The sequence below is a fragment of the Lepidochelys kempii genome, chromosome 6, assembly GCF_965140265.1.
Source record: "Lepidochelys kempii isolate rLepKem1 chromosome 6, rLepKem1.hap2, whole genome shotgun sequence".
Lineage (NCBI taxonomy): Eukaryota > Metazoa > Chordata > Testudines > Cheloniidae > Lepidochelys > Lepidochelys kempii.
Genome location: NC_133261.1, coordinates 16,212,917 through 16,225,242, shown reverse-complemented (window position 1 = coordinate 16,225,242; position 12,326 = coordinate 16,212,917). Strand labels below are relative to the sequence as shown.

Sequence of the window (12,326 nt, the reverse complement as noted above, 5' to 3'; positions counted from 1 at the left end):
AGGTCTCAATCCAATGCCTTCGCCATAGGCCAGAGTCGGAGAAGCCAGAGGATTGTCTTTCTTACGCTGCAGTTTGTATTTACTCCTCTAAGCATAGAAGGCCCCATAAACCAAAACAGGCCGTCGGCGTTTGAACCTAATGTTACTATTCCCTGTGAGCCCTGCCCTGTTAGAACAGCTGGGAACCAGACCCTTCCCCTTCCTCTGTGTCACTGTCATAAGGACTCAGCCTTAACCCCCGCTCTCTCCCTCCAGCCTTGTTTGTTGTATCTGAGTACTGGCCAATTTCCTTGAGTTTACATGTCTGGGGACAACACAGAGACTATGACTCTTTCCAAAGGGGCTAAACAGACTTGCCCAGAAAGATGCACAATGGTCTTTTCCCAAGGTCTCTTCCTGTTAGTGAGTGGAACCAGTTCTGGTCTAAACCATGTTGCACCTTCCCAAACTGGCTTCTCTGCCAAGCCATGTGCTTAGAAAACTCCTCTGTGCAGAGCTGGGTGAAGGTCCTTGGACCAGGCGAGTTACATTGATCGTTGTGGTTTGTGAGATCCCTGGGCTGCGGCCCTTCCTTGGGTGCCTTGCTTGAGCCGCTCCTTGCCCCTTGCTTGGTGGCTGGGAAATGGGACTCTGACTGCCCCTGGTTTAGACCATGGGTAGTTATTCCCTAATTCTTCATTCTGGGGTTTCCTTCCAAGCAGCTGGTGCCAGAAGACAGGACACTGGGCAAATGGACCTCACCTCTGATCCAGTCTGGCTATTCCTGAGTTTCTCCAGTGAAGTGAAATCTGTCCCTGCTGTCTCCTAGGTCTGGCCCCATCTCTAACAACACCTCGGAATGTGATCCCGCCCCCTCATAGACCCAGCCCTCATGCTGGCCCTGGCTTTCCTCTGTGCTGGCCTAAGGACTGGGTCATCTCCTGGCCCCACAGCAAATCCTAGCTGTTGGTTCATGTAGTGGCGGGTCAGAAAGCCCGCATGTAACTGCAGCTGGGTGTGTCCCCGCCTGTGTGAATGCTGGTGGAAGTGTAGGACTGGGAGTGGGTCTGCAGCTTGTCACAGCATAATGTGAGAGGGAAGCCAGGCTGGTGAGTCAAAGGATGCAGTGGTCCCCAGTTCCAGTGGTACCTGTCACAGCCCTTACCCCCAAATGGCTGTGTTATGTAATTTATGGACAGCCCCCAAGCCCATCTCATGAGATACTGTTGGAAGTAACAAAACAAACAGGTCAGGAGTGAGGGGCATTAGCATAGTGGGGTGGGACAAGAATGGAATTGCAGTGTGGGAGCTGAAGGCCAGGGTAAGGGGACATTGGGAGAGCTGCATGTGGAGGGAGCTCAGGGCTGGCATATCAGGAGGCTGCAGATTGAGATTGGGGCCATAGCAGAAGGTATGAGAATGTTCCCTTCCTGCCTCCTCATCAGTGGAATGTTGGTCTACCCGCCTATCAGAGAGAAACAATTCACTACAGTGCTCTTATAGTCCTTTATTCTACTGTTGGTATGATTAGAGACGAGAGGGTGAGTTTGGGGTGGGGAATAGTGTGTGTCCATTAAGGTCCCAACAGCAATAAGGGTCACTAGACTGACTCGCATTGTTGGGGCTCTGGAGAAACAGATACTCTCCGGGGTCAGGGTTCCATGGCAGTGTCCCAGGGATGGCGCTGTGTTCATGCCACGGGGGCCAGGCCCACCTAGTTGTTGGCCCTGTCGAAGACAACGTAGTACTGGCGGATGAAGACATCTCGGAGGATCCAGAGCTCTCCAGAGGTGGTGGGGAGGTCAATGCCGTCAAAACTGGGAGATCAAGAGCCTGAGTTCTGCACCAGGGTAAAATGGGACATGGGTTATTGGGCTGGAACTTCAATGACCCCTTGAGTTATTATCCTGCAGGGAGTGCACATGCCTGCACCTGCACCATCTTGGGATGGGATCTCACCCCTGCTCCCAAGCTAAGCAGCGTTAGCCTGGGTCAGGGACAGCTTGGGGATGCAAGCAGTGGGGTTGGTGAGTGAGGCCTGGATGCTCACAGGTATTTAGGGGCATAACTCCCATTGAGGTACCTTTGTGGATCTGGGCCTCAGTACAGTCCCAGTGCTTCAGCCTGAGGCTAAGGGGTGCAGCCTGTGAAGTGGGAAGAAAAGAAAGGCCCTGATCACTTCTTTTCATCCCTTGAGGAGGCAAAGCGCGCTCTCTCCAGACTCCTGGCCAGATTCCAAAGGGAGCGATTACATTCTGCCACCAGAAATCCTGCTGTGATTATAAGTGGATTTGGGCTTCCCCACTGCTTGTCCCACCTACCAGCTGGTGTTGCTGTGTGCTGTTAAAGCAGTTTAGCTGTTCCTCCCCAGAGGGAAGCAAACCTTTATCATGGGGAAGGAAAACTTCTTCCTGATGCCCATACCCTGGAGCACGAGGCAGTGATCTCTCTTGATCTAGCCTCCCAGCTTGGGTAGCTGCTCATTTAATTCTCTCCTAGCCCCATTAGGCCCCGGCCCTGGTGATCTCCTACGGTGGCCAGCTCTACAGGCTGCCTCGCTGCTCTTGCGGTGTGTCACTTTCACAGTGGGCCTGCCTTGATCTTGACCATCCCTCCCCCTGGATCCGTTTGTGGGAAGAGCTCTCTGCTGCCCCACTCTCATATTGGGGACAGACTCTGAGCTGCATCTCAGTGATGCTCCTGCAGGCCCATGCCGGCTGTGTAGGGGGCAATTGCCAGCATGCTCAGTGCAATGGCCTCAGGCACAAGCCCTGGCTAAGAGGCCCCGAGGCGGCTTTCTCAGCAGGACACTCACATCAGTGATGTAGGCACTGACGGGCAGAGGGAACTCGATGCCATTGATGGTGAAGACGATGTTGGGCAGGCTGCTCATGGCACTGCAGCTGATCTGCAGGGAGGGAGGCAACACACGGAGGAAAGGTTAGACACGTCTCGGGCACTAAGTTCTCCAATGAGAGAGATGGAGCATCACATCCGTGTGTAGCAGACACCTCTAGAAGCATCTCTCCCTCTCCCTGCCCTTACCGTGCCATCGCTGGCGCCGATGTAGGAGTTGATGTTGGAGATGCCAGAAGGGGGCCCAGCCAGCAGAGAAGTGCCAGTGTCAATGACAGCCCGGCAGCCACCAGAGCAAGCGATGGTCTCTCCGTTCATGGTGACGCTGCGAGAGAGAGAGTCGGGGGAACGTTCCCAGTAACACTCCCAATTTCATTCCCACTCAGCCCATGAGCCAGCAGCGAGAGGCCTGCAGGGTGGAGCTGCCTCTCACCCCGCCCACCCACCTCCCTTGCTCCAACTGCCAAGAACTTTCCCCTGATGTTTCAGCCTCAACCTCCTTGGCTATTGCCCATCGCTCATCGTCCTACAACCTTCTGGGACTGTGACCGATCTAGCCTGGGGGTCACAAACAGAGGTCAAGGGGTTGTGCCCACCCTGCCCTGTACTTTATTGCTAAGCAGAGCGGGCCAGATGAGGGTTCCTGGTGTGGACGAGGTGGAGAACCACTGATCTAACCTTCTCACTGGTGAGCCCCTTTCCTATAGCTCCAAGGAAGGCGTGATTCTGACTCCCTTGTCTCTTGTCTTGTCTAGACTCTGTGATTTAGCTTCCCCAGGCTCCCGCATGCATCTCCTTTTGCCTGTCTCCTCAAGGTGGCCGATGAAGGGGAAGGACCAAGGGGTAGGAGATACCTGTCCATGGTGGTTTGCCAGTAAGTCTCAGCAGAGAGAGGGATCTAGTTAAGGTTCCCAGAGTAGTAAGATGAGTCGATGCCGCCGAACATCACAAACCTCCCGTTCTGGTCGTCCCTAGAGAAGGGAGAGGGGAGAGTCAAAGCAGATGCATGAATGGCTGGCTGGCAAGTCAATAGCAAACGCTCTGTCTGAACATAATAATGGCCATACTGGGTCATTACAAAGGTCCATCTAGCCCAGTATCCTGTCTTCCGACAGTAGCCAATGCCAGGTTCCCCAGGGGGAATGAACAGAACTGAATCAACAAGTCATCCATCCACTGTTGCCATTCCCAGTTTCTGGCAAACAGAGGCTAGGGACACCATCCCTGCCCATCCTGGCTAATAGCCATTGATGGACCTATCCTCCATGAACTTATCGAGTTCCTTTTTGAACCCTTCCCTATTAGAGAAAGCCACAGCTGGGCAGTGCTGGGATACAGTCAGAGCTGGGCACATCAGTGTTTAGTAGCAGAGAAAGGACATGACAGCTGTCTGGGCGGGGCACCTCTACCCCTACTTTGATAACTGTCTCTTGCCAGGTCTCAAAAGCTAAGCAGGGCTGGGCCTGCCCTAAGATTGGATGAGAGACCTCCAAGGAAAGGCCCAGGTGTTTGAGGCAGTGGTGGCAGGTGCTGCTGTTCCCTCTGAGTCAGTACTGAGCAGTCTGGTGCTAGAAGGTGATGAGCCAGGGAGTCATGTGGGTGACGTGGGGCACTTCCCCCCCAGGAGTCAGTGGGTGTAGAGAGGGCCCTGATGCTTTAATATAATCGTTAGAGGCACTAGTGTTCACTTCTGCTCCCAAAATGTACATCATCAGCATGGAATGGCTGCCTTGTTCCACCCGAGATTGCTGTGTTTTGGGAATTCTGATGCAAACATTGCAGGGCTCACTGAATGTGAGAGGTGCTGAATCTCACTGCAGCAGATGGGCTGTTTCCAGCCCTGATTTACGAGCTCAGGTAGACGGAGAAGAGGTACTGGGACACCAAACCCTTGTTCATCATGTTGTCAAAGACGGGGGTGGCTCCAGAGGAGGAGCTGCTGGGGAAGGCCAGACCCAGGATCCCATCAAAGGGGAAGTAGTAGAGGAAGGAGCTGGGCTTGGTCTCGCTCAGGCCAAAGATCTGATTGGTGTCCACAATGCCTCCAACCTTAGAAGAGGGATGGGGACAATCAGACACACCCTACACCCTGGGAGAAGCTGCCAAGTCTGCCAGAGAGTCTTTACAGCGTGCAAGTTCTCAGAGGCTACCATGCCGTGAATTGTGCTCTCTCCCCCATGATTGGCTTTGTTGTCTCTTTCTCTTCCCTTTCTCTATTCCTGTCTCCCAGTTCACAGCCAGTGGAGTTCCTGCTTTAGCTTTGCAGATGCATCCTGTCCTTCGAATTCCTAATCATTTCCCTTCTCTGCTCTAGGGGCTTTGATCCTTTCTTGTGATTTACCTGGATGGTGTCGTAGCCCAGGATTCCGGTTCCATACTGGATGGAGACGTCCTAGCTGGTGGCCTCATAGGTGGAGGAGTCTGATGGGTTGAAGCGATTGTGGTCTTCTGCAAGTACAGAAGAGTCAAATGGTCACAGACTGACTCTTGTAACTCTCCCCATGTGTTGTATGGGAGACTAGTGAGGCTGTGAATTCTTTGGTGGGGGGAGGGTGCTTATGCACTGCAGTGCTCAGCATTGCAATGCCTAGGTCCCGTTGTGAATCTAGCTCCTGAGCTTCCTAGAAACCATTCCCTCCTCTGACACTGTACAATTGGACAATCCACAGACAATGGAAGGAAACCTATTCATATCTGGCTTCCACGGTAGCTGGAAACTGATGATTTTTTTAATTTAAAAAAATTTGATTTTAAACAATGTAAATACATTTTTCTTTTAAAAATAATACTTTAAAATTAAAGTTTAAATTATGACAACATATGTGCAAGCCTAAACTTACTAAAATCTATTAAAATCAGTTAAATTAAATAAAAATTACTATTAAGTAGTGCATATTTGTTGCTGAAGTTTTAAAGATAGACCACTGAACTGGTGGATTACACTGGCTCAGCAGCTGGAACTAGACTTGGTTGAAGTGCTAAACCGGCTTTTCACAGCAGTAGCCTCTTCCGCAGGTGCAGAGAGAATATTTTCTTCATGTCAGTTCATACAGCTAGTTCAGTTCACTGACTAGTTCATTTTAACTTAAGAAATTGACTGGGAGTTGTAAAAGCAAGATAGCTTGTTTTCCTTTCCCACTAAAAAGTAAGTGTGAGAGGATGAAATCCAAAATCTTGGAAGGACATGGTGACCAGAAACAATCAGTTCAATTCACTGACTACACATAAGAACATAAGAATGGCCCTACTGGGTCAGACCAAGTGTCCATCTAGCCCAGTATCCTGTATTCCGACAGTGGCCAGTGCCAGGTTCCCCAGAGGGAATGAACAGAACAGGTAATTTAAATGATCCATCCTCTGTCACTCATTCTCAGCTTCTGGCCAACAGAGGCTAGAGACATCATTCCTGCCCATCCTGGCTTATAGCTATTGATGGACCTATCCTCCATGAATTTATCTAGTTCTTTTTTGAACCCTGTTATGGTCTTGGTCTTCACAACATCCTCTGGCAAGGAGTTCCACAGGTTCACTGTACATTGTGTGAAGAAATACTTCCTTTTATTTGTTTTAAACCTGCTGCCTATTAATTCCATTTGGTGACCCCTAGTTCTTGTGTTATGAGAAGTAGTAAACAACACTCTCTTATCTCCTTTCTCTACACCAGTCATGATTTTATAGACCTCAATCATATCTCCCTATAGCTGTCTCTTTTCCAAGCTGAAAAGTCCCAGTCTTATTAATCTCTCCTCATACGGAAGCTGTTCCATACCCCTGATCATTTTTGTTGCCCTTTTCTGAACCTTTTGCAATTCCAATATATCTTTTTTGAGATGGGGCAACCACATCTGCACACAGTATTCAAGATGTGGGCGTACCATGGATTTATATAGCGGCAACATGATATTTTCTGTCCTATTATCTATCCCTTTCTTAATTATTCCCAGCATTCTGGTCACTTTTTTGACTGCCACTGCACATTGAGTGGATGTTTTCAGAGAACTATCCACAATGACTCCAAGATCTCTTTCTTGAGTGGTAACAGCTAATTTAGATCCCATCATTTTATATGTATAGTTGGCATCATGCTTTCCAATGTGCCATTACTTTGCATTTATCAACATTAAATTTCATCTGCCATTTTGTTGCCCAGTCACCCAGTTTTAAGAGATCCTTTCACAGTCTGCCTGGGTCTTAACTATCTTTAGTAGTTTTGTATCATCTGCAAATTTTGCCACCTCACTGTTCACCCCTTTTTCCAGATCATTTTTGAATATGTTGAATAGGACTGGTCCCAGAACAGACCCCTGGGGGACACCACTTTTTACCTCTCTCCATTCTGAAAACTGACCATTTATACCTACCCTTTGTTTCCTATCTTTTAACCAGTTACCAATTCATGAGAGTACCTTCCCTTTTATCCCGTGGCAGCTTCCTTTGCGTAAGAGCCTTTGCTGAGGAACCTTGTCAAAGGCTTTCTGAAAATCTAAGTGCACTATATCCACTGGATCCCCTTGGTCCACATGCTTGTTGACCCCCTCAAAGAATTCTAGTAGATTGGTGAGGCATGGTTTCCCTTTACTAATACCATGTTGACTCTTCCTCAGTTAATTATGTACATCTATGTCTGACAATATTGTTCTTTATTATCATTTCAACCAGTTTGCCCAGTACTGAAGTCAGGCTTATAGGCCTGTAATTGTCAGGATCACCTCTGGAGCCCTTTTTAAAAATTGGTGTCACATTAGCTATCCTCCAGTCCTCTGGTACAGAAGCTGATTTAAATGATAGGTTATAGACTACAGTTATTAGTTCTGCATTTCACATTTGAGCTCCTTCAGAAGTCTTGGGTGAATACCATCTGGTCCTGGTGACTTATTGCTGTTTAATTTATCAATTTGTTCTAAAACCTCCTCTAATGATACCTCAATCTGGGACAGTTCCTCAGATCTGTCACCTAAAAAGAGTGGCTCAGGTCTGGGAATCACCCTCACATCCTCAGCTGTGAAGACTGATGCAAAGAATTCATTTAGTTTCTCCACAATGGCCTTATTGACAACACTTCCTTTGTTTAATACACTGTTAATTTTAAATGCAGATTGTTTTAATAAACTTTTTTCTTAGCTATCCAGCACATTTAAGGTCGTTTTATTTTACTAATAATTTTTAAAAGCTTTTTTTTTCATTTTCAATCAAATTCCAATTACCATGTAAAGGTGAACACGTACTTCAAGTAACAAGATTAGTCAGCTAGCAAAATGAAAAATGCATCCTTCACCATTTTCTCATAATTAAAAAATGTACAAATAAATGTATGTTAAGGTCTATAAGTGGTTACACTCAATATATACAGATTTATTTCTCTTCCTGATTAGAAAGAGGGAAGTATCAATTTTAGGGTAAAAGCTATAATTAGTTGCAAATCAAGGTGTTTTAATGGTTACCAACAAAAAACAACTTCCTGCAGGAAAATAACTAAAAAGTACAAATGCAAAGCAAGATTAAAATCCGTGATTTCAGTCAAGGTTTCCTCATTGCTGATTTAAATCTCTCTGATTTCAATCAAACCACCCAGATGGCGTGTCAAGGCAAGAGGTGTTGCAGGTAACTTACTTCAGGCTGGGCTGGAGCAGTACACAGAGGGCACCCAGAGGTTGGAGGAGCCGGTGTCGAAGAGGACAGAGAAATCCTGGGCTGGGATGCTGATGGAAATGGTTCCAAAGTACTCGATCTGCCAAAGCAAGGCAAAGAACGATGTATCTGTGCAGGAGGTGATTGCCTCTGATTTCATGCAGCTAAGCAATGCAAGGCTTGGTCTGTAGCTGGATGGGTGACTGATAGGTTAAAGGCTAGTGCTTGGGTTGGGGCTGGCAGCTCATCAATCAGCTGACATGGTAACAAACAGCCTACTTTGCGGAGGGATAGCTCAGTGGTTTGAGCATTGGCGTGCTAAACCCAGGGTTGTGAGTTCAATCCTTGAGGGGGCCATTTAGGGGTCTGGGGCATAAATTGGGGATTGGTCCTACTTTGAGCAGGGGGTTGGACTAGATGACCTCCTGAGGTCCCTTCCAACCTTGATATTCTATCATTCTAAAGAGAGGAAACCATTGCCATGCAAGGGCTAGATCCTCAGCTGGTGTAAACCGGCATAGTTCCACCAGCTGATTTATAACAGTTGAGGATCTGGGCTACGGTGGCCTTGCTAAAGGCTCAGCCTGAGCTGCTGTTTCTCAGCCATCACTTTGCCCAGCATGGCTCCTAGGACCTGCTGGCATCTGATGCACAGAGTTGTTTATCCCCAGTTTCCATCAATCTCAGTGTATTGGAAACAGAGAGCCAGCAGATCTGGGAGTTCTATTCCCAGTGCTCTTCTTAATGCCATCCAATCACAGCTGGGGGCTGGATGGCCCAGCATGGGGGCTGGGGAAGGTTCTTGGCAGCAGCAAGGGAAGTGCTTGGTTGGAAGCACATGGGGGGGGAGTGGGTTGGGGCACTTTTTGGAAGAGAGAGAGATCAGCTGTTGGCAGAGGAATGGGAAGCTTTGATGAGGAGAGGGAGGCTTCAAGACCTGCTCTCCTGCCATACTCATGTCCATGTAGTTTGTTTGGGGCTCGCTGGCATCCTCGTTGGCCAGGCTGGGGAAATAGTTGGAGGCCAGGTTGCAAGGGTGTTTCTTCAGGAAATTCTCCAGCAAGCCATGTTCCTTAAGGTTCTGCCTCAGGGATTTCCCCTTCTTCAGGGAGACCCTAATCAACAAGGGTGGGGAGAGAGACTGCTCAATAAGAAATAAACAATAGACAAACCTTGTGTTCAGGGAATACCATGCAGTCCGGCTCTTACATTGCACGGAGACCCCTTTTTATAGCTGGGATTAGCACAGGGTATAGGTGAGTTGGGTGACCAGTGCACTAAAAGTCAGTGTGAGTTGGGCATATAATTCCCGTAGGACGCTTGGAAACTCCTGGCCCATGTGTAACTAGCACTGAGAGGGCCTAGTATGCTGGGAGCTGTACTAATACATTGTATAAGAGAGTCCCCCTGTCCTGTAGATCTTACTAATGAAATAGACAAGATGGACAAAGGACATATGTTCATTTTTATCCAGAGAACTGAGGCCCAGAGAGACTCAGTCACTAGGTCACACAGGGAGTCTGTGGTAGAGCTGGAAATGAACCTAGATTTTCCAAATCCTGTTCCAGTATTGTAACCATAAGCCCATCCTTCCTCATACCTCTGCTATGCCATACAGCCAAGGGGTAGTTCCCACCTGCTGCCTATTAAAGAATGAAGTACTGAGGAGAGAGATGTAGGAGCTGCCTCTGCTGCTAAGGGAACATTGCTCTGTAGAAAGCTGAGCTCAGAATCCCAATGTTTCTTGTTCCCCCCTGCACTCACTTTGTCACCTGGCACTGAGAAAGCACCACCAGACTGAGGAGCAGAAGCCACTTCATGATGTCCCTGTACACCCAAACTGGTGGGGAAAGGAAAGTGTGAGTGCTAAATGCAGCGCAACGCCGGGATGCTGCTCCTTATATGCACATAGTGCAGAGCCTTTCCTATCCCATTAGTAACCCTGATAAGAAATGCAAACCTTCCTCGTAAGATTGTCCAAGATGTCCTTGAAAGAAAGGTCTGGAGAACACTCCAAGTTCACAGATCTCCACCTTCACTTGGCAGTCACCTGAAAATGGGGGCATCTTCTAGAGGGAAGGGGTGAGAGTTAGGGGAGGTTTCCCAGCTAAGCTTTGAAAAGAAATGATGCTGGGTTGTTTTAAAGAGCAAACAGGAGGCACAGAAGAATTGGAATGGGATATAGAGGTATTCACCTCCAGGTCACTGGTTCCAGTTTGGGCCCCAGTTGTAAAACAGCCATGTAGTGGGAACTGGTGTCTCTATGGGAACTGAGATATGAAGCTTTACTCCTCTAGCTCATTGGTATGAATCTGAGCCCAGGTCAGCGCAAGGAGCTGAAGTTAGTGTACAGGGAAATAGGATGCATGGCATGCTACGGTCTGAGTAACTGGTTGACTCAGAGGATATGGAGCCGTTCACCTCTATGGCACTGGTCCAGCTCACTCAGTTCAGTAGAAAAAATCTTTGTCAACCCTGTGGATGAAATATGCTGATGGTCTTTGTGAATTTCCTAGTGACACATGTCAGGGAAGGAAAGGATCAGGTGTGAGGACTTGGTTTGGCTATGGGTAGATGAATGGTTGAATCTAGTTGGCAGCTGGTATCAAGTGGAGTGCCCCTGGGGTCAGTTTTGTTCAACATCTTCATTAATTATTTGGATGATGGGATGGATTGCACCCTCAGCAAGTTTGAAGATTACACGAAACTGTGGGGAGAGGTAGATACGCTGGAGCGTAGGAATAGGGTCCAGAGTGACCTAGACAAATTGGAGGATTGGGCCAAAAGAAATCTGATGAGGTTCAACAAGGACAAGTGCAGAGTCCTGCACTTAGGACGGAAGAATCCCATGCACTGCTACAGGCTGGGGACTGACTGGCTAGCCGGCAGTTCTGCAGAAAAGGACCTGGGGATTACAGTGGATGAGAAGTTGGATATAAGTCAACAGTGTGCCCTTGTTGCCAAGAAAGCTAATGGCATATTGGGCTGCATTAGTAGGAGCATTGCCAGTATATCGAGGAAAGTGCTATTCCCCTCTATTCAGTACGGGTGAGGCCACATCTTGAGTACTGCGTTAGGGAGGTGGCGGAATCTCCATCCATAGAGATTTTTAAGACCTGGCTTGACAAAGCCTTGGCTGGTATGATTTAGTTGGGGTTGGTCCTGCTTTGAGTAGGGGGTTGGACTAGATCACCTCCTGCGGTCTCTTCCAACCCTAATCTTCGATGATTCTATGATTCTATGAATGTGATGTGACTGCCCTCAACAAGTCTGAGGGCAAATGGTAAGTTGTGGTTGGCAATGACAGGACTAAGGCATTGATGGGCTATGGAGCCCACCAGTGGAGGAGAAGAGGGAAGAGATGTCCAGCCCTGGTTGGGTAGAGGGTAAGTTCACCATTACATAGGGTTTAGGGGGAGAGAAAAGGAGATCCTGGATGGCCCCCAAACTGGAGTGTGATTACCTGCACTGGGAGCAGATCATGGGTTCAAGTCCCCATGGCTGGGATGTGTGGGGAGGCCTCGCTGCTTAGCCCTGACACTGCAGCCATCCTATTCCTGGCAGGAGGCCATCCACGGACTTGGGCACCAGGCCATGTGCCCACGTGCTAGGAGCAGCTGCTGTGCTTGAAATCACAATGAGAATCCCATGAGATTAGACAACAGCATTTAACTTTCCATTTACCACTATCCACTCCTAACCCTGTGGGAAAAGCAAACACCAGGGGAGGGATGAGGTTTTCATGTGACTAGGAGTAAAGTCACCTTAGGCCAGTGACAACCCTAACAAAGGGGCCTAGAACTGGGCAGGTCTGACCTTGCTACTCTGTGTATAAAAACTTATCAGTTCAAACAAGTTTATCT

General features: G+C 48.3%; 1 pseudogene; it reads right to left on the bottom strand.

Moving 5' to 3' along the window:
- Nucleotides 1–1,490: 1,490 nt before the first annotated feature.
- On the bottom strand, nt 1,491–10,283 carry LOC140912470 (pepsin A-like; annotated as a pseudogene).
- Nucleotides 10,284–12,326: the final 2,043 nt, after the last annotated feature.